This window comes from Nomascus leucogenys, chromosome 19, assembly GCF_006542625.1.
Source record: "Nomascus leucogenys isolate Asia chromosome 19, Asia_NLE_v1, whole genome shotgun sequence".
Lineage (NCBI taxonomy): Eukaryota > Metazoa > Chordata > Mammalia > Primates > Hylobatidae > Nomascus > Nomascus leucogenys.
The window spans coordinates 9,912,888-9,940,043 of record NC_044399.1 but is presented as its reverse complement, the minus strand read 5'-3'; the positions used below and the strand labels follow the sequence as shown (position 1 = coordinate 9,940,043).

Here is a 27,156-nt window from a genome sequence, read left to right as displayed (position 1 = left end):
GTGCCTATGACCTTGATCACATCCACGAGGCAGTATCTATGCCCACAAGCCCCAACACACATCAGTGGGAAGTGGGCAGGGAGATGGCAAACAGCTGAGCAGGGACGGGGGCCAGGGAGGAGAAACAGGGCAACTGGGGCCCCCAAATTCCAGAAGGCTCAGGGATAGGGGGTCCCCAGAGCCTCAGGAGGTGTGGGAGGCAGAGTCTGAAGGAATGTGCAAGAATAGAGCCTGTGCCGAGACCACGTGCTCCTCTTACCCTGTTGCCTTTTCTTCCAGGGCACACAGCCAGACTACATTTCCCAGCCTCCCTTGCAGCCAGGTGGCACCATGTAACTACACTCTGGCCAATGGGATGTGGACAGAGTGATGACCACACTTCTGGCCTGGGCCTCCATAACTCTCAGGGCAGCCCTTGCTCTATGAGCCCTTTCCTGCCCTTTCTTGCTGGGCACCTGGAAGCAGAATATCCAGGGGAAGACTTAGAGGCCTCAGAGGGCACAGACCCTAAAGCATTTCTCAGCCAGGCTTTCTCATCTGAACCACAGCCTGCAGTCAATGACTGGCGTGCCCATGTCCCCAACCAGTCATGCACCTAAGGATGGTACGTAACTGGTTTCGTTCCAGGTGTGCAGGAGGAAAGTCATTCCCCGCACGCCATGATGCCTTTGCTGTGAGTCCTTGATTCCCTCCTGGAACCCCAGCTGAGAAAGGCTGAGACGAAAGACCCACTAAAAAGAAGAAACTTAAGTCCTTGCGTGACTGCGTGGAATAGAGCCTTCGTCTCCTGCGGTGACATCCCACTGCAGCACATCAGGAAACACCACTTCACTGGGCCAAGCAGAGATTGGCACTTGCTTCTTACAGCAATTAGCCACCCCTGACCAACACAGAGCCCTGTCCCACGACTCAGCAGTCAGGTAACCACCCCCACCCCAGCCCCATCTCCAAAGCTGGGGGGAGGAATCTTCTCTGGAAAGACACTGGACAGGAGAACAACAGGCCCAGAGGAAGGCTGGTGAGGAACCCACAGAAGATGAGTGAGTTGAGGGAAGTCCGCCCTCTCCAGCCTACCTCCCCACCCTGAGCAAGCGGGCAGCCAGCCGGGATCAGCCCCCGAGCAGGGGACTGGAGGATCTTTCTCCAGGAAAGTGGAAACTTCAGCCTGACCTTGGGGCCTGGTGCCTGGCGGGGTGCTCGGTGTATTCCAGGCTGTTGGGCCCTCTGAGTGCCGAATCCTGGGCTGAGCACTGGGATGCCGGTCCCCAGTCACCAGCTCCCTGGGGGGCTTGAGTTATGGTGTAGGCGCGCCCAGGATGGGGCATAAAAAGTGAATAAAGTGGGGTCCGGGGGAGTCACTCATTCCCGGGGCACTCGGCGGCTTACCTAGGACAATGGCATTTGGAATCACAACTGAATGACAAGGAGGATTTCAGAGGCTGCAGGAGGCCCGGTCCCTGTAGGCCACATCTGGGGAGGACACAGTGAAGATTCTAGGAGCTGGGAAAGTGGGATCACTCCTGGCTAGGCCGAGAGGAGGCAATGTCAGCTCCACCTTAGGGACAAGGGACTGAGGCTCCGGTGGGGTGGTGGGCTGTGGACCCAGGAGGTCTGAGTGGAGATCCCACCTCCTTCCCATTGTCCTGTAACCTCCCCTGGGCCCTTTCCGTGCCAAGACCATAGGCAGCCGTGGAGGCCACCCAGGGTGCTCCTGGCTGGTGTCCAGCACTCTCCTAGCCCTTAGACATGCTTGCCAGGACAGATTTGCAAGATGGCCTCCCCACTGGAACTTTTATGAAACTGGTGAATGGAGCCCATGAATGCCAAATGAAGGTGACGGCCGCACACACACTTCCAGTCACTCACTGGGACGGCCAGCGTGTGCTTATTAACAAGGGCCCAGATGAAATATGTAATCTGAAGGACCTCATTTTAGCTCTCTCCTGGAGGCTGTTGGGCCCGATGCAGGCTGCCTCACAAGAAATGGGGGGCAGGGGGAGTGCTGCATGCTGCCGTGACCCCTCTGTCATTCATTAAGCAAAGGAGCCAACCTTATTGGTGCTTGGCTGTCTAGTAAGACGACCGAGAAAAAGCAAGCCTTTCTGCAGAGACAGAAAGCCACCACTCACGTTTCCCAGCAGAAACGGCCACCTTGCTCTAGTAATTAGGCAAACCCAGCCTTCACTTCTCAGGAAGTCTTACTTTCGTCTCCAAGGAGGATGGTGGGGTAAGGAATGGGAGGCCCAGGGGAGGGCAGTCTATTTGAGAGCAGAACCATCTCCTGCTCAGCTTAAAAAGATTCATATTCAAGCAGGGCTCGGATCAAACTAGTAATAGCTGTCTGAGGGCATCAGAGATGATGTTTTAATTCACGGTGATGGAAACACGGGAGACGGAGTTAATGAGTCACTTACAGCCACCTCTGTGGTTCTCAGTTACCCTGATATTGTTCTTAATCTGCTAAATTGTAAAGAAAAAAAAGAAGAAGAAGAAGAAAAGGAACAAGGAAAGAAATGTAAACATGTAGCTGGGGAGCCCTGTGAGAAAGAGTTAACCCAGAGTCAGTATTACCTGTAAATTAAAGCCTGTTTAGTGGCATAGTTCTAGCAGCTGCTCAGTGAGGCTCCTGGGAACCGAGGGCTTAATTGTCCTGTTAATCCCACCTCGGTGCCGGCTGACGGCATTGGTTGGCATCTCATCCCATTGCTCCAAAATGCTTTCATCAGTCAGATCCCCGAAGCTTGCCAGGCCAACCAGACTCTGAGATGCTTTGAGGGAAGGCGATCAGAGAGGTGGGAAACACCAAATGCTTATGAGAGACCCAGGCTGGCCCAGGCACCGTGGCTCACATCTGTCATCCCAGCACTGCAGGAGGCCAAGGCAGTGGACTGCCTGAGCTCAGGAGTTCAAGACCAGCCTGAGCAACATGGTGAAACCTTATCTCTACTAAAAATACAAAAAATTAGCTGGGTGCGGTGGCACGCACCTGGCACTCCCAGCTACTCAGGAGGCTGAGACAGGAGAATTGCTTGAACCCGGAAGGTAGAGGTTGCAGTGAGCTGAGATGGTGCCACTGCACTCCAGCCTGGGCAACAGAGCGAGACTCTGTCTCAAAAAAAAAAAAAAAAAAAAAAAAAAGACTGAGGCTCAGGAAGAGGCTGGAGGCATTTGTTGTGAATTTGAACTTCAAGGAATCAGGGTTCAGCCCATTTGAGATGACAGCTTGTTCTGCCTGGGGTGGAACAGGAAGGTGGAAGGCAGAAGGGGCCGGTGGAAGACAAGCAGGTTTGTGCTCTTTCTTATCCAGCACCCAGCCCAGTTCTTTCTCCCGGTGACCGCTGGACCCACACGGCCCCTGCAGCTAAGCCCCTCTCCTAGGGCTGATCGCATTTTTCAAAACAACTCGGGCCTGTGTCCTTCTTTCCTCCAAATAAGCAAGTGAGAGTCAAGCTGCCTGCAGCCTTAGCTTCCCGGTAGTACTCCAAGGAGAGGCCAGTTTTGCCCCTGGGTGATTGCGAGGAGGCTGTGCCGGCTGCCAGGACCCAGGTGCAGGGAGGAGCCTATGCATTTGGGACCATCCAGGCTGAAGTGTGGCTGGGCCGACGCTAGAGGGCGCTGTTGAAAGGCTCCCAGGGCCTGATCTGAGACCCCGCCCCTCTCAGGTACCTCCGCGTCTCCACCTGTAAGCTAGGGCTGCTTTGTCCACTGCGGTCACCACACGTGGCTACTGAGCACATAAACCGTCGCCAGTCTGAACTCATATATGTGCCCTTACTGTAAAATACACGCTGGATTTTGACGACTTCATATGAAAAAAAAACATAAAATATCTCAATACTTTTTCTTTCTTGATTACATGTGAAATGGTAAATGATACCGTTTGGGATCTAATGGTTTAAATCAAACAAGTTTTTAATTTCATTTTTTTTATTTTTCAATGTGGCTATAGAAAAAGTTACAATCACATAGGTATGTGTCTCCCACTATATTTTCCGTGGTTGGTGCTGGGTAGAAGTAGCATTCACTGGGTGATACCAGGGACCCTGGATCTGGGGCTACCAAGCAGGGACTCTTCAAGCTCATTAGCACCCTGTGGTATCCTTTATTTATTCACTCCTTAGTGCCTTTGAATGAAAGATCATGGTGTTTGTATTTCATAATTACCTGTGAGTCCCACACGGTTCTCTTTGCAGCAGGGAGGGCTAGCCTGAGAACGCTGCCAGAGGCCAGCTGCAATGAGGACCCCAGGTCTGACCCCAGCTAAGGAATGAGGCTGGTGGGGAGGGGCTGCAGAAGGAAGAGGTTCCTCCTTCTCTTTGGAGCGGGAACAGCCAACCCTGCTGAGTCAGATCTGGGGAAAGAGGAGGTTAGTAACACCTCTAGAGTGACAGTTCCAGGGTGTGCCTGCACCTAAACCCAACCCACTGACCTAGAGCTCGTTTCTGGAGGCCTTCCTGAAAGCTGTTGCATCACGGCGTTTTGCCCACTGGATGGGCTCCAGGCCAATGACCTGTTGTTGAGAAATCCACTGAACCCTTCCTGACTTCTTACCCATCCCCAGCCTCTTAAACTCCCCACAACTCCCCAAAGCCTTACAAGAAAAACATAACGTACGAGAAGAGAGAGAGAGAGAGAGACCCAGCAGGCATAGAAACCCCCTTCCTCTACCAATCCCTCCTTCTTTTCCACCCTTTCAAGGCTGAAATGCCCTAAATGAAGCTGGCGAGAAGGAAGAGGTGGAGAAAGGAAAAGGGAAATCCCCAAGAGATGTACTTTCCCTTGCAGAAACTGCTACTGCGACAGGAAGAGGAATGTGTGGGTGGCTGTCCCTGCACACCTTGTGCCTCTGCAGATATGAGTTCACCCTTGTGGCATGCTCGCCTCAGCCACCCCGCCAACCCCTACTCATCCACCAAAGCTCAACGCAAGGCTCACTCCTCAGGCATGCCTTTCCCAGCCCCTACAACTGCTCTTCCCTTTGAATTCTAACAGCATTTTTCTAGTATGAACTCAGCTTTGAACGCATCACTTATTTGTCTTTTTCCTTCATTAGACTGGGAGCTCCTGGAGGAAGGAGAATCCTTCATTTGTCCCAGTCGGAGAAGCTGCTCAGCGTATTCCAGCCTCAGGGCCTTCGCACCTGCAGTTCCCTCCACCTGTCTGCTCTTTCTTCCTCTCAGTGTCTGCAAGGCTCACTCCCTCCAAGTTCATGTCCTTGCTCAACAGTTATGGGGAAACCTCCTCCAAGGACTCACCTCAAAGAGCATCCACCCTCACCCTCTGGTCCCTCACCCTGACCGCTTTCCCAGCATTTCCTGCCACCTGGCACTATATTTACAAAATCTCTTGACTGTCTGCCTCCTTTTGTTCACCATTGTACCCCAACAGGGCCTGGCACACAATTCAGTCAATAAATGAATGAATGGTTGTGTATTCCAAGGGCCTAGCACAGTGCCTGAGCACATGAACAAAGGAATGAGCGAGTGGTTCTTTTTCTAGGATCCCTCTTGCTCTCACATTTTGTCATTCTTCCAGTTTTAGGAATCGCTGGAGGAAGGTCAGGGGTTAGGACGGTCAAGTGCTCTCCTGCTCAGATTTGAAGCTCCAAGAAGGCACATTCAGACTTGGTATTCTGGAAATCTCCATTTTCTGGCATGGAAGCAGCTGCAGGAGAGTAGAGTTTTGGGGGCATGCCAGACTTGGGGGGGGGTCCATTCATCAAACTGGTGCCAATCTCCTTCCCAGGTGAACATATCCCAGCTATATGGTCCTCAGCCAGTGGGGTGGGGGACAGGATGGGAGACTTGCTGCTACTCTCCAGTGAGGTCATTCTCTGGACCAGTGCGGCATCATCACAGAGCCAACATCACTCCAGCTTGAGTATTTGGAGAGGAGCTCTTTGAGCTGCCTCCCCAGCAGAGAAAGGGAGGTGAGTGAAACGGACATACATGAGCCTCTGGGGAGAGAACAGGGAGACAGGAAAAGGGAAACGCCCAAGAGAAGGCTCCCATTCCGTCCGGAACCCTAACCCAGCAGGAAAAGGAAGCTCAAAGGCAGGACCAAAACGAGACCACAGACTTTCTGAAAGCAACCCCCGACCCACGTACATCTGTCCCTGTGACAGCTCTGTGTTTCTACAGAGGTGGAGGGTGCCAGATGCCAGGCAGGGAGAAGAGCCACGCAGCACCCGTGCCAGGGCCAAGCTGGAGCGAGGCCGGTGGAAATCTGGGTGTGCAGTCCTGGCCACAGAGCCTGGGACTTCCTCTGCCCCCACCCAGGATCTCACTTTGAAGGTGAATTTGGGGCTTTCAGTGACAGACCCCAGAAACACCAGGCTGAAGTGAGTGGAGTCTCTGAACTGGTTCCTTCGTACACACCGCAGTGGGTCCCGAGTCCTGTTCCATGCTGGGTGTAGTCATATGTGGATGGACGAGACACAGAGACCCTTTCTGGGGCTCCTTGAAGTGACCCCCCCACACACGCCCATGAAACAGCAGTGATGGGCATGAAGAGACTTACGCGGACCCAGGAGCTTGGGCGAGGAGCACAGAGGTCAGCTGGGATGGGACAGAGCTGAGGGCTGAGCCAGGGCTTAAAGGTTCCAGGAGTTCTCCAGGTGGGACAGACAAAGAGAACAGTGTGTGCCAGGGCATGGGGGCAGTGAGGACTGGGTCCTGTGGCACTCAAGCCCCGCACGACGAGGCATCCCCACACGCCACAAAGGACTCTGAGTTTCAGTAATGCTGGAAGGAATGACTAAAGGAATTAGCGCACAGCATGACTGTAGGAGAACGCACGTTGATGACAACAAGGAGGGGTGAAGGGGAGAAACAGTAGAGGCTCAGTGTGCCCACCTCCCCACTACCCGGTAACGCTCCATAGAACACTGAGAATAATTCTATTACTATTCAATCACACAACAAAAACTCAAAAGTTGAAACAACCATGTGAATCACCCAACTTCCCATTTGCAGGGACTTGGCGCATACCACAAGCTGACTGCTCTTTGGGAGAAAATGTAAGAGGGCACAGCAGGCTGGAGATACTGAGGCTTTAGACGCCCCTTCATCAGTCCCTCTAGATGTGACCCCTCATGCAGTCAGCAAGAGCTGGCAGGGCGCTGCTCCCTGCCTGAGGCTCCCACGCTGGTTTGGCTGTGCTGATGACGCCTGGTGATTTGGCATGCCAACCCCCAGGCATCTTGGAGCGCATTCTTCCTGGCTCTTTGTGCCAGCTGCAGAATGACTCAAGCACTGACCTATGCCTGGGGGGAAGATCTATGCATCAGATGGCAGAATTCTGTCTGCAAATTCCACCGTGATGTTCCAGGCCAGGAGGTGAGCAACAGCCCTTTCCCAGGGAACCGTGTTTCACCCTACTGGGAGCAAAACTGAGACTACGGGGCCAACTCTGCTGTCGAGTGCCTCAGCCTGCCCTGCCAGCAGCCAGCACCCAGTACACCCTGGAGGGGCCACGGAGGGACAGGCAGCTCTTCCAGGGTCCTGCAGCCATGCCCTGGAGTCAGGCAAGGCTGGGCTAGAGTTGCCAGTGTCAACGCTCCAGACCCAGCCTGTTTGCTCCTCTGTGAAATGAAACCAGAACACCAGCTTTGGGGGCCTGCAGTCAGGATGGGGGTGTATATATGAGGGGTGCTGCTGGGAGTAGCCCGCAGACCCAGGGGCCCCGCTGGGGGCTCTGCCCAGCCTGCCCCGTCTCCAGCCATATGGTCCTGGCTGTCTCAACTTCTCTGGGCCTCATTTTCCTTGACTGTAAAATGGGAATAAGGGTCCCTGCCTGCAGGTTCTATGGAGTAGTTGTGAGGATAAGGGGAAATGGAACCTGTAAAAGGAGTGCCATTTGGAAAGCACCAGTCAGATGCCTGGGGTATTGGCACAGCTTTACAAGAAAGGCGGCGATCTTGGGAGCCGATTCCTGACACTGAGCACAGCCCGGCGGGAGGTGGGGGCTGCAGCCTGGGCTCGGTGGAATCTCTGCACTGCCTGGCAAGCCCTTCTCGCTTGGCACACCCCGAGCAGCGGCATTAAAACCTGGTCCCGAGGCCCGGCTGGGCAGAGAGCCTGGGATCACAGTGGCCTAGACACATCCAGGTGGGGCAGGGTGAGTGAAATTCCAACTCCCGTTCTTCAAAGAGAAAATAAAGAAAAAGGACAGAAGAAGCCCAGTCGTGCCACAGCAGGGCAGAGCCCACTCGGTCCAAGAAGCAAGAACCGCCCAACCCTGGGACAGCAAAGGGGCCCGGGATCTGGGGGCTGCTCAGCACCTGCAGGGCGTGGGAGTGAGGCTGGGGCTGCCTCAGGGCATGAGGTCCCTTCTCTCATCTCCGGGGAGTCTGTGGCTGCTGACTGCTTTGGGTCTGTTTAAAAGGGAAAGCAGCATCCCGCTGACCAGCACAGGCCAGGCTTTCTGCAGGAGTTTGCAGACAATGGAGGAGATGGTCCCAGACTTACCCACAGCACTGGGGCTGATACCTGTGCTCAGTGGGGCTGGGAAAACACTCACCCAGCAAAGACGGGGTGAGGGGCATTCCAGGAGGAATCCAGTGTGCTGGGAGGCAAAAGGGCATGGCTGGAGAAGGGCTGGTGGGGACACAGCTGGGGAGGAGGCCAGAGTCTGGCTGAGGTGGGAGCTCTTTCCAGTCCCAGACTTCATCCTGGGGTGCTTTCAAAGTATGTAGGCGTCAATGACTCGCAGGCCCAAACTTTTGGGGAGACCACCACCAGCAAGTAACTTGTCCCTGCTACAAACCTCTGAGCTGGTGACCTCTCCATGTACCTTCATGGGTGATGAATGGACAAATGATAGAGAACATTATGGAGCAGTGTATAGAGCAATAAAGAACAAACAGAATATGGAACAAATGGGTAGATTAACAAATGCACAGTATGGGGAGGAGAGGCAGCCGGGAGAAAGAAGAGAAAAATACCATCGAAACCTAGGAATTCAGACCAATTACTTGAATGGTAGTTCCAATTTGTAAAGTCCGAGTCAAAAAAATACCTGAAAAATTGCCTCTGAATTCTTGATCAGGTAAGGACTGGAAAGAGTGGGCGTTTGTAATAAACAGATAAGAACTCTTTGTTGGCCGGACTCAGTGGCTCACACCTGTAATCCCAGCACTTTGGGAGGCTGAGGCGGGTGGATCACCTGAAGTCAGGGGTTCAAGACCAGCCTGGCCAACATGGTGAAACCCCGTCACTACTAAAAATACAAAAATTAGCTGGGCATGATGGCAGGCGCCTGTAATCCAGCTGCTCGGGAGGCTGAGGCAGGAGACTCACTTGAACCCAGGAGGCGGAGGTTGCAGCGAGATAAGATCACGCCACTGCACTCCAGCCTGGGTGACAGAGCAAGACTCTGTCACACACACACACACACACACACACACACACACACACGAACTCTTTGTTATGAGGGCATCATTTTCAACTGCAGAATGGAGCTGGAGGCCTGGGTGACAGTGGCTATGTCACACACCCTGACGGCTCTCATTTTCCTCATCAGGATCCAATATGCATTTGGACAGTGTGGCCCCTGAGGTATGAGCTAGCTCTAAAAAACATCCTTGAGAAAAATATTTAAAAATAAAAATACATAAATAAATAGAAAATTTCTTTGAGTCTATCCCCAGAGGAGGCTTCCAAAGCACCTGAGGAGCTGCTCACTGAGCCAGGACTGGTGTCCCTCTCCCCGGGACCTTGTTCAGCAGACCCAGCTGCCTAGCTCTTGTCTTAGCAGATGGTAAAAAGCTACATTTCTGCCAGGTCCTTGCTTGAGAAATGACTAAACTCTGAGTTCATGAGCCCCGAAGGAACTATTTCCAAATTGTGAATTCACGTGTCCCAAATGAATGGGGTTTGGCCACATTGTAATATATCTTGGGTGGAAACCATTTGTAAGAAATACCATTGATACCACTGTAAATGTTAGACTGAAGAGGTGTTTGTGAGACGTGTGTCCTCCCTGGGGTTTGGCGCAGTCTGCGTGGCTCTGTCTGCAGGGCAAGGTCCACCCTGTGCTGTGCTGCCCACGGCTGAGCTCAAGGTGGGAGGGCTCCCGGGTGCCTGCCTGGTGTCCACACCAGCACACCTGTCAAAAACTTTTTCTTTAATTCTTTTTTAAATTTGGAAGGGAACCTCCAGTGAATCATCACATGTATTATTTGATTCGTGTTTAATATCTCTGGGACACAATAAAAACAGTAAGTCATTCTTAATAAAATGGCCTCAGCCCGGCTGAAGCGCTGGGCACAGGAATGGTGATGTTCCAGCCGCCCTCGGTGGCCCCAGCAGCTACAGTCTGGAGTTAACTGTTGGCAAGTGACTTATCCATGATCACCCAGGCCTCTGACTCATAGAGAGTGTGTTTATAATCAGGAGTGGGGCAGCTCATAAAAGCCACTCTTTGCCATCTTTAGTCTTTAAATCACAGCACCAGAGGCCACAGATTCTGCAGGGAGAGTTGTGGCAACGCAACCACCCATACACACAAAGTGTAACCAACACGCAGTCACGGAACACCCCTTACGTGCAGGCCACAGTGCTAAGTGCTGGGAAGACACCGAAGTGTAAAACGCCCTCAGAGCACTTCCAGTCTGGTCAGGAAAGCAAGACAGGAACTCCTTCTTTCCTTCTCCTACCAAGGTTCAGTTCCTGGCCGGGCGCGGTGGCTCATGCCTGTAATCCCAGCACTTTGGGAGGCCGAGGCGGGTGGATTACCTGAGGTCGGGAGTTCAAGACCAGCCTGGCCAAGATGGTGAAACCTTGTCTCTACTCAAAATACAAAAATTAGCTGGGTGTGGTGGTGCGTGCCTGTAATCCCAGCTACTCGGGAGGCTGAGGCAGAGAATCGCTTGAACCCAGGAGGCGGAGCTTGCAGTGAGCGCCACTGCACTCCAGCCTGGGCGACAGAGCGAGACTGTCTCAAAAAACAAAAACAACAACAACAGCAAAAGGTTCATTTCCTGCTCTGAGCCTGGCGCCGGCTTCGGTGCTAGATGGCAGAGGGAGGCAGCATTCCAACGTGGACCAGCAGCCTCAAGCCTCCAGCTTCCCAGCTGGGCCCCAGTTCTTTCCTGACCCTTTTCCCAAGGACAGAGAGCTGGGTTCCATTTACCCAGGGTGTGGCTAGAAATAATCCCATAACCAATTAGTTGCACAGCGCCTAGAACACAGGAAGTACACAGTAATTGTTTGACGAGAGGCAGGAAGGAAGTCAAGGAGGGAGGGAGAGAGAAGGTCCGGCTGATCTAGGCGCTCCTTCCAGACAACTTCCAAATCCTCTGCAGATCCGGCCTTGGAACGGTGGATCTTCGGCCACCGGGGCACTGTCTGTGCACCCTCCGAGAGCCCCACCAGACACATTCTAGCCCAGACAGTCTCTAGCCTCAGCAAAAGAGCCACTTTCCCGGAGACCCTCTGGGGGCCTAGGAACATCCAAAGGAACAGATATTTGCTAAACATCGTCTATCATCCCATTGATTACTTCTAAGCTAAAAATTTGCACATGGGGTCTGAGAAGTCCAAGAATATTCCAGGGGGTAACTGAGAGAAAATGTGTAATCTGGGCTGTCCCAGAAACACCAGGCTCTGTGCCTGGGGTGGTGCTAGATGCCTCGGGAAGGGGAGAAAAGATCACTGTGGACTCCACCTAGAGAGGCCGGTGACATGGGTGGGGAGGAGCCTGGCTGGCTCGGACCTGGCCTGGAGACCCGGGGCCAACAGGCAGCAAGGTCAGGGGAGCGTCCTTGTGCAGCCTCGGCTCTGGCCGCCTGTGTGGCTGAGCAGACTAACGGGCAGGTCAGCCGCCCTTCCTTCCACCTCCGCCTGGCATTTCCCAAACAGATGGGGAGCCTAGGCCGGTCTTGCTCATGTGGGATCTGGATGCAGCCCTTCACACACTGCCCGACATGGAGCAGATGCTCCGGAGATGCTGACGGCTGGGATTCCCCTGCCAGGCACCTGGAGGTCCTGCAGAAGGGCCAGGACAATGTCCCCAGCCCTCCACTGATTCCAGGGCAGATGAGAATGCCAAGTTGTGCCTGCCCACAATGTGTGTGTGTGTGTGTGTGTGTATGTGTGCATGTGGGTGTGTACGTGTGTGCAGGCACGTGTCTGCCCACAATGCTTGTCAGACAGGACCTGCCCTCCGTGGCTGAGGGCTGGAGGGGACGCCTACAGGAAGTGATATTGCCAAGTCATCCCAAGTCACCCTAAATATAACCCTCAATGTATATATAACACAGGAGGATTGTCCCTTCCCCGCTGCCTTGCCTCATGACCAGTGTCCGCCTAGGAGGGCACTTCCAGAAAGGCCGCTCAGATGGCTTTCTGAGATGCCCGCCTGGGATCCACAGCCTGGCCAGCACCAGAGGGGAGGCAAGCCTGGGGTCCTGCTCTTCTGGCCCCAAATCTCCATGGCCCTGTTCATCTAACTTCTTCCAGAAGAATTATTGGCTACACAAATCACTATGAGCAACAGCGATCTCTTAAGCCTGGGAGGAGGCATCGTTATTTAAGGGACACAGAGGGCTGCCGTACGGTGTGACTCTGGCTGTGCCGAGATACTGCTCACACCTGTCTTCCTCAGTGGTCAGGGTTGCCAGAGTCCTGCCCCTCAGGTATGACCCACTCCGACCTGGCTGAGCCGCCTGCTCGCCCCCCTCCTTGCCATGGGTGCACATCTGCCACAGGCCCTTTGCACCAGCTGCTCCTTAGCTAGAAGCATGCCCGTCCCTGGCCTCCTGCAGGCCTTTGGTCAGGTCCCATCTCAGGAAGGCCTTCCCCAAGCACTCTCTCCAAAACCGACACTCATTCTTTATCCCCTTTCCAGCTTGATCCTCTCTCTCATTTCTGTTTTATTGAGTTCACTGTCTGTCTCCTTTTGAGTGGAGCTCAAGGTCCTTGGGGCCAGGTTTACTCTGGTCCGTTCTCCATCAGAAGCCCAGAGCCTGGAAGCTTGTCTGGCACAGGGTACGTGCTCCATGAACCCACCTCAAGGGAAGGAATGCATTGAGTGTCTGGGGACGTGGAGAGGGAGGCTGGTAGGGGAGGCTGGGACTCGAGCCTTAGTATGCAGGTGCTGCTTCTCCACTGCCCGGGGAGCGGCCTGCTGTACACGACCGAGGGCCATGGGCAGAGAGAAGCAGAAGGCCCTTCCACTGCCCATCACCTGACCCACAACATCCACGGCCAATGGTGTGAATGTCCTGGAAAGTGCCTTCTGACCCCAGAGTCCCTCAACTCGTGGATGTGGTGATGGGTGGTGGTGGGGTGGGGGGTGGTGGTGGGGGTGGTGGTGGTGGTAGTGGTGGTGGCGGTGGTGGCAGCGGCAGCGGTGGTGGTGCAGTGATATTATTTGCTGTGCGTGCACTGAAATGCCCCAGGGGTCTGGGGATGGGAATGGACACCTCGGACCACCTCCTCCACCCGCTTCTGATCCCTTCGCCTGCTCCAGCTTCTTGACATGGGTATCAGCCTCAGCACGACCTGCCGGGCCAGGCGCCTCCCCTGTGCACCCGTGCTGACAGTGGCCTCGGGCCAGGACACTTGAATGCAGGTGACATCCAGGTAACACGGACCCAGATGTTCCTCCTTTCCAGCTCCAGTAAGGCTGGTGGATGGAGAATGAAGGAGTGGAAGTGGCCCCTTCACATGCAGTTGTGTCTATTTTCTTCTGAGAAAAGTACTTTTTTCTTAGCTACCCACCCGCTAACCGGCACCCTGAGGCTGAGGCCCCAGCCTGGATGTTTCCTCTCGGAGAATGCGGAAGGAGAAATCCCCTCCCTCAGGAAGAGGACGGCAGGAAAAGCCACCCCACCCACGGGATGCAGATCTGAGGGCGGGGCAGGGGACGGGCAGAGGGTGGGGAGCTCACTTCGCCCTGGAAACACCACATGAGTGCATTGGCGCCCAGCGGGAAAGCAGCCACGCCCGGGTTCTGCCCTGGGCCCTGGGCCTGACGGGCTGCAGGACTCACATCTACCAGGGCCACAGAGGGAACCTGCCACTAGCATCTGCCCTCCACCCCTCACACAGCCCAGAACCCCCTCACGAACACTGAAATTAAGACAGTGACGCTTTAACAGGTTTCGGGTCCAAATTTTCGCCTGGCTGAGTATTCACAGGTGTTCCTTCTGAGTGGGAAGATGAAAATTATAAAGAGCATCTCCCACGTCTAGGGCCAAGAAAATTCCAGACTTTTGGAAAGCGACTTTGTATGAGGACTTGGAGGACTTTAATCCTTATACAGGACCCTACCAAACTCACCAGATGGAAGTCGGTGATGAGGGCTCTCAGGGGCTGGGCATGGCCAGATGGGGCTCTGTCCCCAAATGTCCCTCCCCCAGGTGTCCCCCCGGGAGCCTCTGACAGCTGACCCTGGCCACATCCGTGGCCCCAGCTGATGCTCACGGTATGCAGGAGCAGGTGGGGCAGGGTGGTGAGTGACAAGAGTCACCATAATAGTCATGAGACCATGAGAGGGAGGAGGGAGAGAGAGGAGGAGCTGTGGGGCAGCCAGGTCCTGCTGGTCCAGATACAACGGGGACACTTCACTCCAGGTCTGATCTCGCACTGACCCCAGAGAGGGCGTTTTTATCAACCTTCATATGCATGAGACTGGAAGGGGCTGTGAAGAGGCACAGCCAGAATCACACACTCTCCAGCATCGCATACCTGGTTCCTTGCTTACAAACAAAACCAAACCCTCAACGCTGGAAGAGCAGCCCCACAGCATCGCTAGCGGGCTCTCCAGACCCGAGGGCAGCCCCGGGACATGGCCGGGCCTTTCTGCCTCGGGAGCTGGCAGGATGACCAGGGTCATGAGGAGCCCTCCCGAGCTCAGGCAGTTAGCTCAGGCCGGGCCAGGAAGGATTCTAGATGGAAAAAGCCCCTGAGCCGGGCTAACACTGGGGGAGAGGCGACCAGTGGCCAGGCCAGGGTGGTGCATTCAAGCTGCAAGCAAGCACTTTGCCCTCCCTCAAGGCTTCCTCGCACCCAGAGCAGGCAGGGGCCTGGGGGGCTGGCAGATTCAGACAGACCCTGGGCCCAGCAGGCTATGCTAACTGCTCTGAGGGGAAAGCCACATGCCCAGCTCCCAGTGCAGACAGCTTATCTGGCATGGGTGGGGGTCCAGAGGGCCGAGTGGCCCTGACCATGCACAGGAGCCTGGGAGAAGGAAGCTTCCAGGCACAGGGGCTGCAGGGGATAGAAGACAAAGAAACGAGACACTATGACAGTGCCCTCCTTGCCCTCATCCACACGTCCTTCTCCAAGTTCTGGGCCCCTCATTCCCCCCACAAATCCCCAAACAGAAGCACCAAAGGTCACGCGATTTACCCAGAAAGACCTGGCCAGCTTAGGGCAAGTGCCGAGACGGCTGTGGGGCCTGGGGAGGTGGTTCTCTGAATCTCCGAGCCGCAGTTTCCTGACCTGTCTAGGGGTGCTGGGTGGGCTGCCCCCCACGCCCAGTCTTCCCTGCTGTTTCTGCTGAGCTGGGTCCAGTCCCCACACATGGGCAGGATCCCACGGCACAGCAGGAGCCACCCACTTCCATCCTCAGTCCTCACCCACCCCGAGCCAGTCGGCCTCTGAGGGTGACTTACCAGAGACCAGGCGGAGGCCGAGAGGGAGTGGGTCAGAAACTCCGGGGAGTGTTTCCGCGTCCTGACCGGGCCGCTAGACCATGCCCCTGGAAGAGAAGAGCGACAGGTCACGCGGGCTGTGACGACCCGGTCCAGAGCCCGTGCCCCTCCCTCTGGTTGCTTCTGTGATGCCTGCTGGGGGATCACAGCTTTTGCAAGTGCCATGCTAAATACAGAAACCCCTGGCTCCCGGCCTCCGGCCAGCTACCGTGGGCAGGGGCACATGCTCAAGGCCGCTGTACCCCAGCGGGCGGGAAGCCCACGACGTTGACAGAAGCCCCAAGGTGAGATGCTGGCAAGTGAGGTCGCCGGTTACTACAAAACTGGCAGGGAAACTAAGTGTGGCCGGGACCTCTGTGGTCCACAAACTCAGGTTCGAATCCCAACAGCATTGTCACTTGGGGTTATCACAGACGCACAGCCTCCGTCCTCACCCAGCACACTGCACCCAGGGCTGTTACGAGGGTTCAGTGGAATCAGGCACACCCAGGCCTGGCACCCACGGCTGTGCCCTGCCCCCTTCAGGGTCCCTCCAGCCTCCACGGTTTCTTGACTGGCATACCTGGGTTGGCCCCTCATCATCCGACCTCCTCGAGGTCCACATTGCCCCCAGCATGCCTCCTGGGCCCAGCGCAGGACACATACTAGGTGCTCAGGAAAAGGTCAGGACGCATCACCTGACATTCAGCCCGCAGCTCACAAAACCACCCAGAGACCGAGAAGGAAAATTTGCACTGCGGGTGTCTAGGTGCTCGGCCACTGCCACCCTCAACCCTCACCGCCAGCTCTGGCACAAGCGTTCCAAGCACCCTTCATGTAGCGTGAACTCGGAAAGGGCCTGCCTCCCTCTTCTCTGCCTGCTCGCCAGGCATGGATTGGTGACCCCTCCTCTGTGAACTTGCAGCCTCTGGTACATATGTGTATTAACAGTGTTGAGGCCGACAGCTCCATACAACTAGGCTCCTTGCTAAAGGCTGTCTATGCATTTGTACTCATTATCCAATGTAATCCACACGGCAGCCCTGGGAGGCAGGCACAATCATCATCCCCATTTGACAGATGGGGAAAAATGGAGGCTTACAGGAGCTAATTACCTGCAAGATCATGTGTCTTCCAAGGGGCCAAGCCAGGATGGAATCCTGACAGTCGCTTCACCTGACAGCCCGTTTCTCTTCCGCATCTACCGCGCACTCCCTAATTACTTTCTCCCAACACAAGGTTCCCTCCCTCATAGCAATGATCCCGCTTTACAAACACCCACTAGACGAAGTGGCTTGTTCACCCTAGAACACCCAGCCTCAGCACAGTACTGCGTGCCAGCAGGGCTCCCCTCACTCCTGCACAATGGGGGCGCTGCACCTCTCCCCTCCTTCCACCCACGCACCAACCCACCCCACTGACTGTGAGCTCCACAAGGTCGGGAAATCGTCCGTTTCATGTCTGTGCATCCAGAGCCTGGACACAGCAGGTGCTCAACAAATAATGTTTGACAAATGAATGCCCCCAAGATGCATCACATGTGATTGGAAATAGGGTGTATCTTGCTCAGAGTTAAATTTCTACCATTTCCCAAATACAGAATTTTGTAGGCCAATTATGGAATGTAAACTCACAGCTAGAATTCAAGACCTGACAAAGTCATGCATCTTCCCACCAGAAATTCTCACTGCAAGGTCACTATACTTTTAAGATAGCAGTGTGTGTGTGTGTGTGTGTGTGTGTGTGTGTGGTGTGTGTTTTAAAGATAGATTTTAGGCTGGACACCGTGGTTCACGCCTGTAATCCCAGCACTCTGGGAAGCTGAGGCAGGTGGATTGCTTGACTCCAGGAGTTCGAGACCACCCTGGGCAACATGATGAAACGCCATCTCTACTAAAAATACAAAAAATTAGCCGTGCGTGGTGGTGTGTGCCTGTAGTCCCAGCTATCTGGGAGGCTGAGGTGGGAAGATCACCTGGGCCTGGAAGGCTGAGGTTGCAGTGAGCCGAGATCACACCACTGCACTCCAGCCTGGGTGACAGAGTGAAATGTTGTCTCAAAAAAATAAAATAAAATAAAAGGTTTTTTTTTTTTTTTTTGAGACGGAGTCTCGCTCTGTCACCCAGGCTGGAGTGCAGTGGCGCAATCTCGGCTCACTGCAAGCCCTGCCTCCCGGGTTCACGCCATTCTCCTGCCTCAGCCTCTCCGAGTAGCTGGGACTACAGGCGCCCGCCACCACGTCCGGCTAATTTTTTGTGTTTTTAGTAGAGATGGGGTTTCACCATGGTCTCGATCTCCTGACCTCGTGATCCGCCCGCCTCGGCCTCCCAAAGTGCTGGGATTACAAGCGTCAGCCACCGCGCCCAGCCAAAGATTTTATTTTTTAGGTCTTCCCAACAAAACTGAGCAGAAAGTTCCCACATACCCCTTGCACCACTCCGGCCACAGCCTTCCCCACAACCCACATCCCCTGCCAGAGCGGGCCATTTGTTACAACTGAGGGACCTGCATTGACCAGCATCACCCCCCAGGTCCACAGCTCACGTTACGGTTCACTCCTGGCGCGGGCCAAGAGTGACAAACGGGGGCTTTGACAAACGTGTACCGATGCGTACCCACCATTACAGCATCACATAGCGCGGGCTCGCTGCCCTGAAGCTCCTCTGCGCTCTCCGCCTTGCCCCATATTTTCTCATGGCGTTTTCAAATTGATGATCTCAGCCAATTTATCTCACAGTTCCGCGCGCACTGCTTTGACACTCAGAGAAATCAAGACCTGGACAGGGTCAAGGGCTCTTCATGAGGAGAAACCCAGCAATGGAGCCAGCAGCAGAATGTACCAGGTCCTCATTTCATCATCCCCCTCCCACCAGCCCTGGCAGAGAGCTCATTCTCAACCGTTTATGGAGGAGGAAAGAGACTCCGGGACACCAGCCCAGGTGACACTTGGCTAAGTGGGGTGTGGGGGCACCCAAAACACAAATCCCCAAACCCATGCCCTGTTCTTTTCAGCTGCTCTGGTTAATTAAAAGGTTTTTTTGTTTGTTTGTTTTTCAGGAGACAGGGTCTCTCTCTGTCACTCAGGCTGGAGTGCAGTGGCACAATCAAAGCTCACTGTGGCCTCAACCTCCTAGGCTCAAGCGATCCTCCAGCCTCAGCCTCCCAAGTAACTGGGACTACAGGTGCACCTCAATCTTTTTTTTTTTTTTTCATTTTTAGTAGAGATGAGATCTCACTGTGTTGCCCAGGCTGGTCTCAAATTCCTGGGCTCAAGCCATCTGCCTGCCTTGGCCTCCCTAAGTACTGGGATTACAGGTGTGAGCCACCACGCCCCAGCCTAAAGGGGATTTTTAAGAGGCCATGGAATGCAGTGAGTAAGCATCCTCCTGGGGTAGGAGGGGCCTCTGCATGCCCCCAGCTGGAGCAGGTGAGCGCAAGCCTGCTGGCACGCTCAGCAAGCACACCCAATCTCCACACTGAGGTCCCTCGCTATCTGGCTGCGAAGGCCCCGCTGTCTCCAGCCTCCTGGGGGCAGCCCTGCCTGGCCAGCACTCTCAGGGACCAGCTCCACAGAGGTATCTTCCCTCTGTCCCACGACAGCCAGGCCAGCTGAAGGGGAAAATGCTGGGTGGTGGGAGGGTGGAGAGGAAGTGCTGGTTCCAGGTTGGCCTGTGCCTTGGACACATCCTGTGACCTCTGCCATTTCCAGTTTCCCCATCTGTGACGAAGTGGGTGAGCTGGACTCTGCACAGCCAGCTCTGACACCCAGCTTCCTAGCAGGAGGGGGGTCTGCTGTTCCAGAGACCTTGAAGGCATTGGCTGTCAGGCTGCTTGAGAACACTCCATTAACTCGAATTGCAAATTTCCTCCTGGCTCTATCTCTAAGCCACAGGGGCTCCCTGGCCACCAGCTTCCCAGTGACAGATAGAGATTACAGTCATTGCGCGAGACAGAATCAAGTAGCAAAAGTCATTATGCAGAAATAATTATGTTGAGTTATGTCTGGTTGCTCCCGATTTCTGTCTGGCGATTGTCTTACAAATTGCCATGCCTCTTCCTCTAGAAAAGCAAAATGCAGAGGCCTGGGTGATTCATACAGACCTGCTGGGCACAGATCTACTGCTCCAAACTCCTGCCAGCTGGGGCGTCACACCCTAGGGTAGGGTGCTCTGTGCTGCCCTTTGGCTGCGCGCTTGGGAGAGAGGAGGGTAAAAGCCAAAAGCCCTGGGAGGGGACATCCGAACTCCGCAACTGGGAGTCTGAGCCCTTTATGCACACACTTTTCCTGGGGCCCTTCCGACCCTACCTCCCCCAGCCCTTTGTTCGTGTCAGGCATTAGGCCCCTGTCCGAGTCTCTGGAGAATGGCAGAGGGAGGCAGCAAGGCCAGGGGCTGCATGGCTGGACTGTCTGGAATCAAAACCCAGCTGGACTGTTTCCTATTTCCTAATACTGTGACCTTGACCTGTTATTTCACCTCTCCCTGCTTCCACTCCCGCATTTGTAAAATGGCGATGACAGTAGTACTACCTAGCTCATTGAGTTTTTGTAAAGATTAAATGAGCTAATGCACAACAAATGCTTGGTACATAGAAAGAACTCAATAAACGTCAACTATGACTGAAAGAGCAGGGAGAGGCCTGCAAAATCTAAGCCAAGTAGAAAGACACGAACTACCAGAACTGTCTCAAGAAAGAGACAATTTGAAAGACTTATAACACGTGAAGAGATTGAATTAGTAATCAAAACACTATCCACAAAGAAAAGCCCTGGCCAAATAACTTCACTACTGAATTCTACAAATATTTAAGGAATACCAATTCTTGGCCAGGTGTGGTGGCTCGCACCTGTAATCCCAGCCCTAAGGGAGGCCAAGGTGGGAGGATTGCTTGAGCCCAGCCAGCACTGCGAGACCAGCCTGGGCAACATAGTGAGACCTCATTGCTACTAAATAAATAAACAAGCTAGGCATGGTGGTGCATGCGTGTAGTCCCAGCTACTCTGGAGGCTGAGGCAGAAGGATCACTTGAGCCCAGGAGTTCAAGGCTGCAGTGAGCTATGGTCATACCACTGCACTCCCGCCCGAGGGACAGATCAAGACCGTATCTTAAAAAACAACAATGGCCTGGCATAGTGGCTCATGCCTGTAATCCCAGCACTTTGGGAGGCCGAGGTGGGTGGATCACGAGGTCAGGAGTTCAAGACCAGCCTGGACAAGATGGTGAAATCCCATCTCTACTAAAAATACAAAAAATTAGCCAGGTGTGGTGGCACGCGCCTGTGATCCCAGCTACTCCGGAGGCTGAGGCAGAGAACTGCTTAAACCTGGAGGAACAGAGGTTGCAGTAAGCCGAGATAGTGCTGCTGCACTCCAGCCTGGGCGACAGAGTGAGACTCCGTCGCAAAAACAACAACAAAACCCCAAAAATATAATGAAAGACGCCAGACACAAAAGGACAAATGTGGTATGATTCCATCTATATAAAATATCCAGGACAGAGACAGAAAGTAGATTCGTAGTTTCTTGGGGCTGGCGGAAGAGGGGATGGGGAAAGAGGGGTTAGCAGGTAAAGGGTACGGGTTTCCTTTTGGAGTGATGAAAGTACTCTAAAATTGACCGTGGTGATAGTTGCACATACATGTGAATATGCTAAAAATCACTGAATTGTATACTTTACATTGTATACTTTAAATGGGTAAATGTTAGGGTATGTGAATTACATTTCCATAAAGCTGACTAAAAAAAATAATAATAAAAAGGAATCTAAGTCAATATACTCCTACTCCTATATGCCAGTGGACAGGAAAGCAAAGAGCAGAGTCACAAGAGCAAGGGGACAGAGTGTAGAGCTTCCAGGCCCTGCCAGCCAGGGGATATAACAGGTCTTAGTGCTTGTCACCCCTTACAGAGGGGAAGGGATGGATGGGTACCAACTTAGCTGACCGCAAATCCCCCCTGGCAGCCTCAAATCCGGGACTGGGCCCCCAGGAAGGTGCTGGAGCTGAGCTATAAAACTGCCTTGGAGAACTCCCCAGCAGGCCCTGCAAACCCAGGCCAAGTGCCCGCCATTTGTGTTAGGTACAGGGACAGCATCCCCACCTTTGAGAAGCCCATGGCCCAGTGGGGTGCATGCAGGTGAGTGCTGGGCATCGGGTGGGCTGTCAGACATAAGCTCTTAAGATCTCTCTGCCTTCAAGAAGGTGATCCAGTCCACTGAAGGTGGTGCCGGACCCCAGGCCCTCAGGAATATTCATGTTCTCTAAGGAGTTTACACTGGAGAACTCTCCGCTCAACTCCAGAAACAGCCCAGGCTGCCGCCCTGGGCACTGCAGGTCACAGTGTAAGCAGGTTATGGTTCCAGGGCCGTTTCTGGGGTCAGTTCCTCCCTCTTGGCCCAGTCTCAGGCCGGGGGGTGGGGGTGCGTTCATTGCCCATTTCCCTCGCTGGCTGGTCTTTGGGAAAGGGTACTGGAAAAGCTTCTTCCTCCCAGTATCCAACCTCTTGCCCAGGCGCAGGCTTCACGTGCTCACTGGGACCTGCAGAAAACCAGAAGTGGCCTCTCCTGCTTGCTCATAGCAGGCAGATGTGTGCTCAAGAGATGACAAATTATTTTAATATATTCTGAAATCCAACATAATTACAAAGCAAAGTCCCTTAGGGAGAAAAAGTTATAATGGGGTCTGAAGTCAAAGATGGATGCCTTTGGATTATGACTATTTTGGAGGTGACTGTGGTTTTCAAATGACTAATTCCACTGTGGCCCCAAGGTGATAAGCACAGTTGCTCCAAGAATACTGTCACACAGACGTTTTGCACAATGACCTCTCTTCATAGAGGCATTTTCTTCCATTGTTCAATTCAAGAAACTGAGTTACAGAGAAGCCTACGTGTCCTGCAGAGACAACCAGGGCGGGCTGTGGTCTGAGACCAGACACAGAGCACAGGGTGGAAGCCAAGATGTCCACATGAGACCAGCCAGGTTGCAAGCTTCACACAGGTGAAGGTCTGGAAAGACCACCCAACACCTGAGCCGCGAGTGGTCATGACTAGTGCCCAGCACCAAACCCCTGGTTCCTGGGGCACCGGGCACTGGCTGGCAGGGATCCCTGACTTCCAGAGAATGTGCAATGTCTTACTGTAGCTCCTGCTGCCGCTCCCACTACCAGGGCATTTGAGCTCTTGTCACGTAATAAAAGGAATCTACTATCTATGACCACTTTGAAAAACTGGCATATTTACTAAAGGTGACCACACATATGCCCCGTGAAGCAGCAGTTCACCTCCTTCATGTTTGTCCAACAGAAAGAAGGACACGTGTCCACCAAAAAGCATGTGCAGGAACACTCTGGGCTGCACAATTTGTCCCAGCCCCACCCTGGAAACTATCCAAACATCCATGTACATTCCACGGGCAAAGAAACTGGAGTATAGTCACAACAGAGCCCCATAAAGCAATCAGAATGAACCTCAATGCCCCACACAACAGATGCATCTCACAACCACAGTGTTCAGTGAAGTCAGACACGAAGGCTTACTTAATACTGTGTCTCCCTCCAGGCCGCTCTAACAAATTACCATACACTGGGTGGCTTCAATAACAAACATTTACCTCTTACAGTTCTGGGGGCTGGAAGTCCAAGATCAAGGTGCCAGCACAGCTGAGTTCTGGGGAGGGCTCTCTTTCTGGTGTACAGATGGCTCCTGATCTTGCAGGGCAGGTGGGCCCCCAAACTGGGACTTAGCCCAGGAGGGTTCTTGGCTTCACCCAGCTAAGAATTCAAGGGTGAGCCGGTAGTGTTAGCAATTTTACTGAAGCAGCTGTGCACAGCGGCAGCAGAGGGACTGTTCCTTGCGGGGCAGGGCTACCCCACAGGCAGTGTGCCCAGAGCAGCAGCTCAGAGGCAGCATTGCAATCAGATTTATTCCCATTTTTAATTACATGCAAATTAGGGGGTGGATTATGCAGAAATTTCTAGGAAAAGGGTGGTAATTTCCAGGTCGTCAGATGATTGCCATGGAAAGGAGCAGTAACTTCCGGGTATTACCATGGCAGTGGTAAACTGACATGCACACTGGTGGGCACGTCTTAGGGAAAGCTGTTTCTACCCTGGCCCTGTTTTAGCTAGTCCTCAATTTGGTCTGGTGTCTGAGTCCTGCCTCTGGAGTCGAGTCCCGCCTCCTACGTCACCTTCTCATCATATACTTGCCTGGTAGACAGCAGAGGCAGGTCTGGCTCACGTCCTCTTCCTACAAGGGCACTAATGACCTAATTACCTCCCAAAGGCCCCGCCTCCTAATAACATCCTACTCGGAGTGAGGGTCTCATCACAGGAATTTGGGGGTGCACACACAGTGGGTCCACAGTACACACCAAGATGCTGCAGCGACCCGGACTCTTAAACACCGACAAGGCACTCACAGCTGCTGCTGGTGACAAAGACGGGGCTTCCCAGTAAGAGACGAGGTCGGCGGGGAGTGGGGCTTGGGGGCTGGGGATGGAGTTTATATTTTATTTTAAGCACAATTGTTGTAGGAAAACTTTGAAAACCAGAGAGTGCTACAAAAATACCAGGCACCAGGGAGAGAAATCGTAGGAGTCCCTGGACCTGGGGGCAGCAGAGACAGAAGGGAGACCGTGAGACCTGCAGTCCTCTCCCAGCGACGGGGGTGGGGTGGGGACAGGTCGCCCCTAAACATGCTGTGTTGTCTTGGGACTGAAACTTGTTTGTTCACTCATGACCTTCCAGAGGCAGGAAGGAAAATAAAACAGCTCGCTGCTCACTAACAGAATTCTGGAACCTCCCGAGCCCAGTCACTGCCACCCTCACCATGGTTCCCAGATGCCACTGACCTTCTCAGGCAGCGCCTGAGGCACTGAGGCACCTCCTGTTCTGGAAGGAGGAAGATAAAACAAACCTTTGCCAACATCAGAACAGTGAGGCAGTCATAGGGGAAATGCTGACGGCCCCGGGGAGGCAGGGAACAATAAATCCACTCCCAATCCAGCACTTTCTTTTTTTTTTTTGAGACGGAGTCTCGCTCTTTCGCCCAGGCTACAGTGCAGTGGCACGATCACGGCTCACTTCAAGCTTCACCTCCCGGGTTCATGCCATTCTCCTGCCTCAGCCTCCCAAGTAGCTGGGACTACAGGCGCCCGCCACCACGCCCGGCTAATTTTTTTTTTGTATTTTTTTTTAGTAGAGACAGGGTTTCATCTTGTTAGCCAGGATGGTCTCGATCTCCTGACCTCGTGATCCGCCCGCCTCAGCCTCCCAGAGCGCTGGGATTACAGGCGTGAGCCACCGTGCCCAGCCCAGCACTTTCTATTTGGGGAGCCTCCTGCCCTCAGACACGCCGACTGTCCGCTGTCTGTCTCGGCCAGACAACGAGCGTATGACGTTCTCAGGAGACCTTAGAACCCTAGGCCGGAAGTCTCCAACTGTCCTCTGGGGGCTGAGGGTCCCATTGGGGGTCCTGTCAGTGCAGGGAAGAAAAGCATCCAGGCCTCCCTCCACCCCTGCATGGCCATTCACCTGCCGAACACACAGACCTCCACCTGTGATTTCACTGGCAAGAAAAATGTTCAACTGCAAAGAAGGAGAAAAGAAAGAAAGAAAGAAAAAAAAAAACATCCATCTTGCCCAACCCTTCCATTGTGCAGTGGAGCAAGCAGGCCCTGAGAAGAAGGGTCTTCCCTGCACTCACAGGGCCAGGTATGGCCAGCTAATAATTCCAGATGCTGTCATCTGCTGGGCAGAGATATAAAGATTCAGGCATCGGAATAAGAGTCCCTTGCAGCTGTTCAGACCACAAGTCACCTTTCACCTGTTGGTCACTGTCACATGAGTCGGGGCCACAAGCCTCTCTGAGTACCACTGTTAAACTTTCTAAAGTTGTGTTCGTAATGATACCAGAAGAGCAAGACGAAGGATCAACAGGAATGCAGTTTGGAACCAGGGTCAGTATCGCCTGCTTACCACCATGGGGCCACACTGTTCCTGGTGAGGTTGTCCCTGTGCCCACCTGGATGGCTCAGAAACAGCAGGTACCCAGAGCACCAGGAACGCTGTGGGGGTGAGAGGGTAGGGGAATACACCAAGCGCCTCTCCACATGGACATGCCCCACAGCAGGCTAGAGCCAGCCTCCAGTGTGTCACTGCGTGGCCCTGGGTCAGTCACCACTCCTCCAGGACTGCTTCCTCCATGGTACCGTGGGCATCCCACCGCTCCTCCATGCCCTTCCTGAGGAGGCCGTAAGGCTGGCACAAGGAGGCGGATTCACATGGGGCCACTCTTTGGACTCATGGTCCTTAACGCAGAAGGCTGAATGTGGCACTTTCGGGTCCCCTCAGGAGCCCTTGACAGCCACACCCTGTCCCACCTGCTCCTCATGGGTGCTGGACAGGTACAGACCATCCCCCCATCTGCAGATGAGAAACAGGCTCCGAGCCACTTGCCCTGGGCGACACAGCCACCAGCACTGCACCAGGAACCACACTTGGGCCCACCTGGCCTGCAAACCCCGCTTCTCCCACTGGCCACTCCCCGGGCACTGTTCCTACCTCATGGGGGGGCCAGAGACCAAACCTCACCCAGAGAGCAATAAAGGAGTGAGGAAAGCAGCCCCAGTGAGTCATTGCAGTGAAATTAAGCAATGCCGTGCAAGGCAGTGCAGAGGGTGGGTAGGGCCTGAGGTGGGTCCATGGAGAGGTGGAAGGGTCCAGGCAGCGAGGCTGGAGGGAGGGTGCTCCAGCTGGCCATCTGAAGCGTGGTCTCCTCCACCAAGCTCCAATGCCCCCGCCACTGACGACAACCTCCTGCAGCTCCTCCAGCCTGCAGACCTTTGCGGTTTGGCATTCAAAGCCCCTGACACCCACCTGAGGCCTCAATCTCACCCAGTGGGCAGATTAAAGATGCCAAAAATTTGAGACTCTCCCACGCTGCCATCTCACACACCCCCACCCCCTCCCAGGGCCCTGGGCCACCCGGAAGGGCCTACCTGTAACCTGGGGCGGGGTCTTGCTCCTACATCAAAGCCCCTGCCCAGCATCTGCAGCCAGGCAGACTCTCAATAAACATGGAAATGATTCCACAGACCCACTCAGTGCTGAAACAACCACCACCAAAGAATAAACATGAAATGAATGAGTCAGTGAGTAGGCAGCTCAGAGCATGGAGCCACGCAAGAGAGGCCAGGGAGGAAGGACCAAGCCCATTCACAGAGGGCTTTGAATACCGAATTCAGGCTGCATTTGGCAACAGGGAGCCATGGTGGGCTCTTGAGCAATGACCCAGAGGGTCAACATGGTGGCCCAGGCAGGATGGATGGCACATGTCGCAACTGGCATCAGGGAGGCCCTGAGGAGGTGAGGGAGCAACCTAGGCTGGGGTGTGGCTGGCCCATGTAAAAGTCCGAGATGTTCAAGAGCGACTGTGACGTTATGTGGCTCAGCTTGTCACACGCAAGTCCTGCTGTGTTATCGACATTAATATTCTAATTGCCAGACAGCTGTAAAC

The 27,156-nt window shown here is 54.1% G+C and overlaps 1 protein-coding gene and 1 long non-coding RNA gene across 6 annotated transcripts in view; one reads left to right on the top strand and one right to left on the bottom strand.

Annotated features, from left to right (window-relative positions):
• HPCAL1 (hippocalcin like 1) overlaps positions 1 to 27,156 on the bottom strand; it is a 123,831-nt gene that overhangs the window by 14,660 nt on the left and 82,015 nt on the right. For all 5 annotated transcript variants that reach the window (XM_030800672.1, XM_003272731.3, XM_030800671.1 and 2 more), the window contains exon 2: positions 15,623 to 15,708. The gene's annotated coding sequence lies outside the window, so the exon portion shown is untranslated. The remainder of the gene's footprint in view (positions 1 to 15,622; positions 15,709 to 27,156) is intronic.
• Positions 23,196 to 26,292, top strand: LOC115831573. Its single transcript, XR_004027100.1, has 3 exons — positions 23,196 to 23,272; positions 24,225 to 24,229; positions 26,282 to 26,292. It is a non-coding gene; the product is annotated as an uncharacterized LOC115831573 (long non-coding RNA).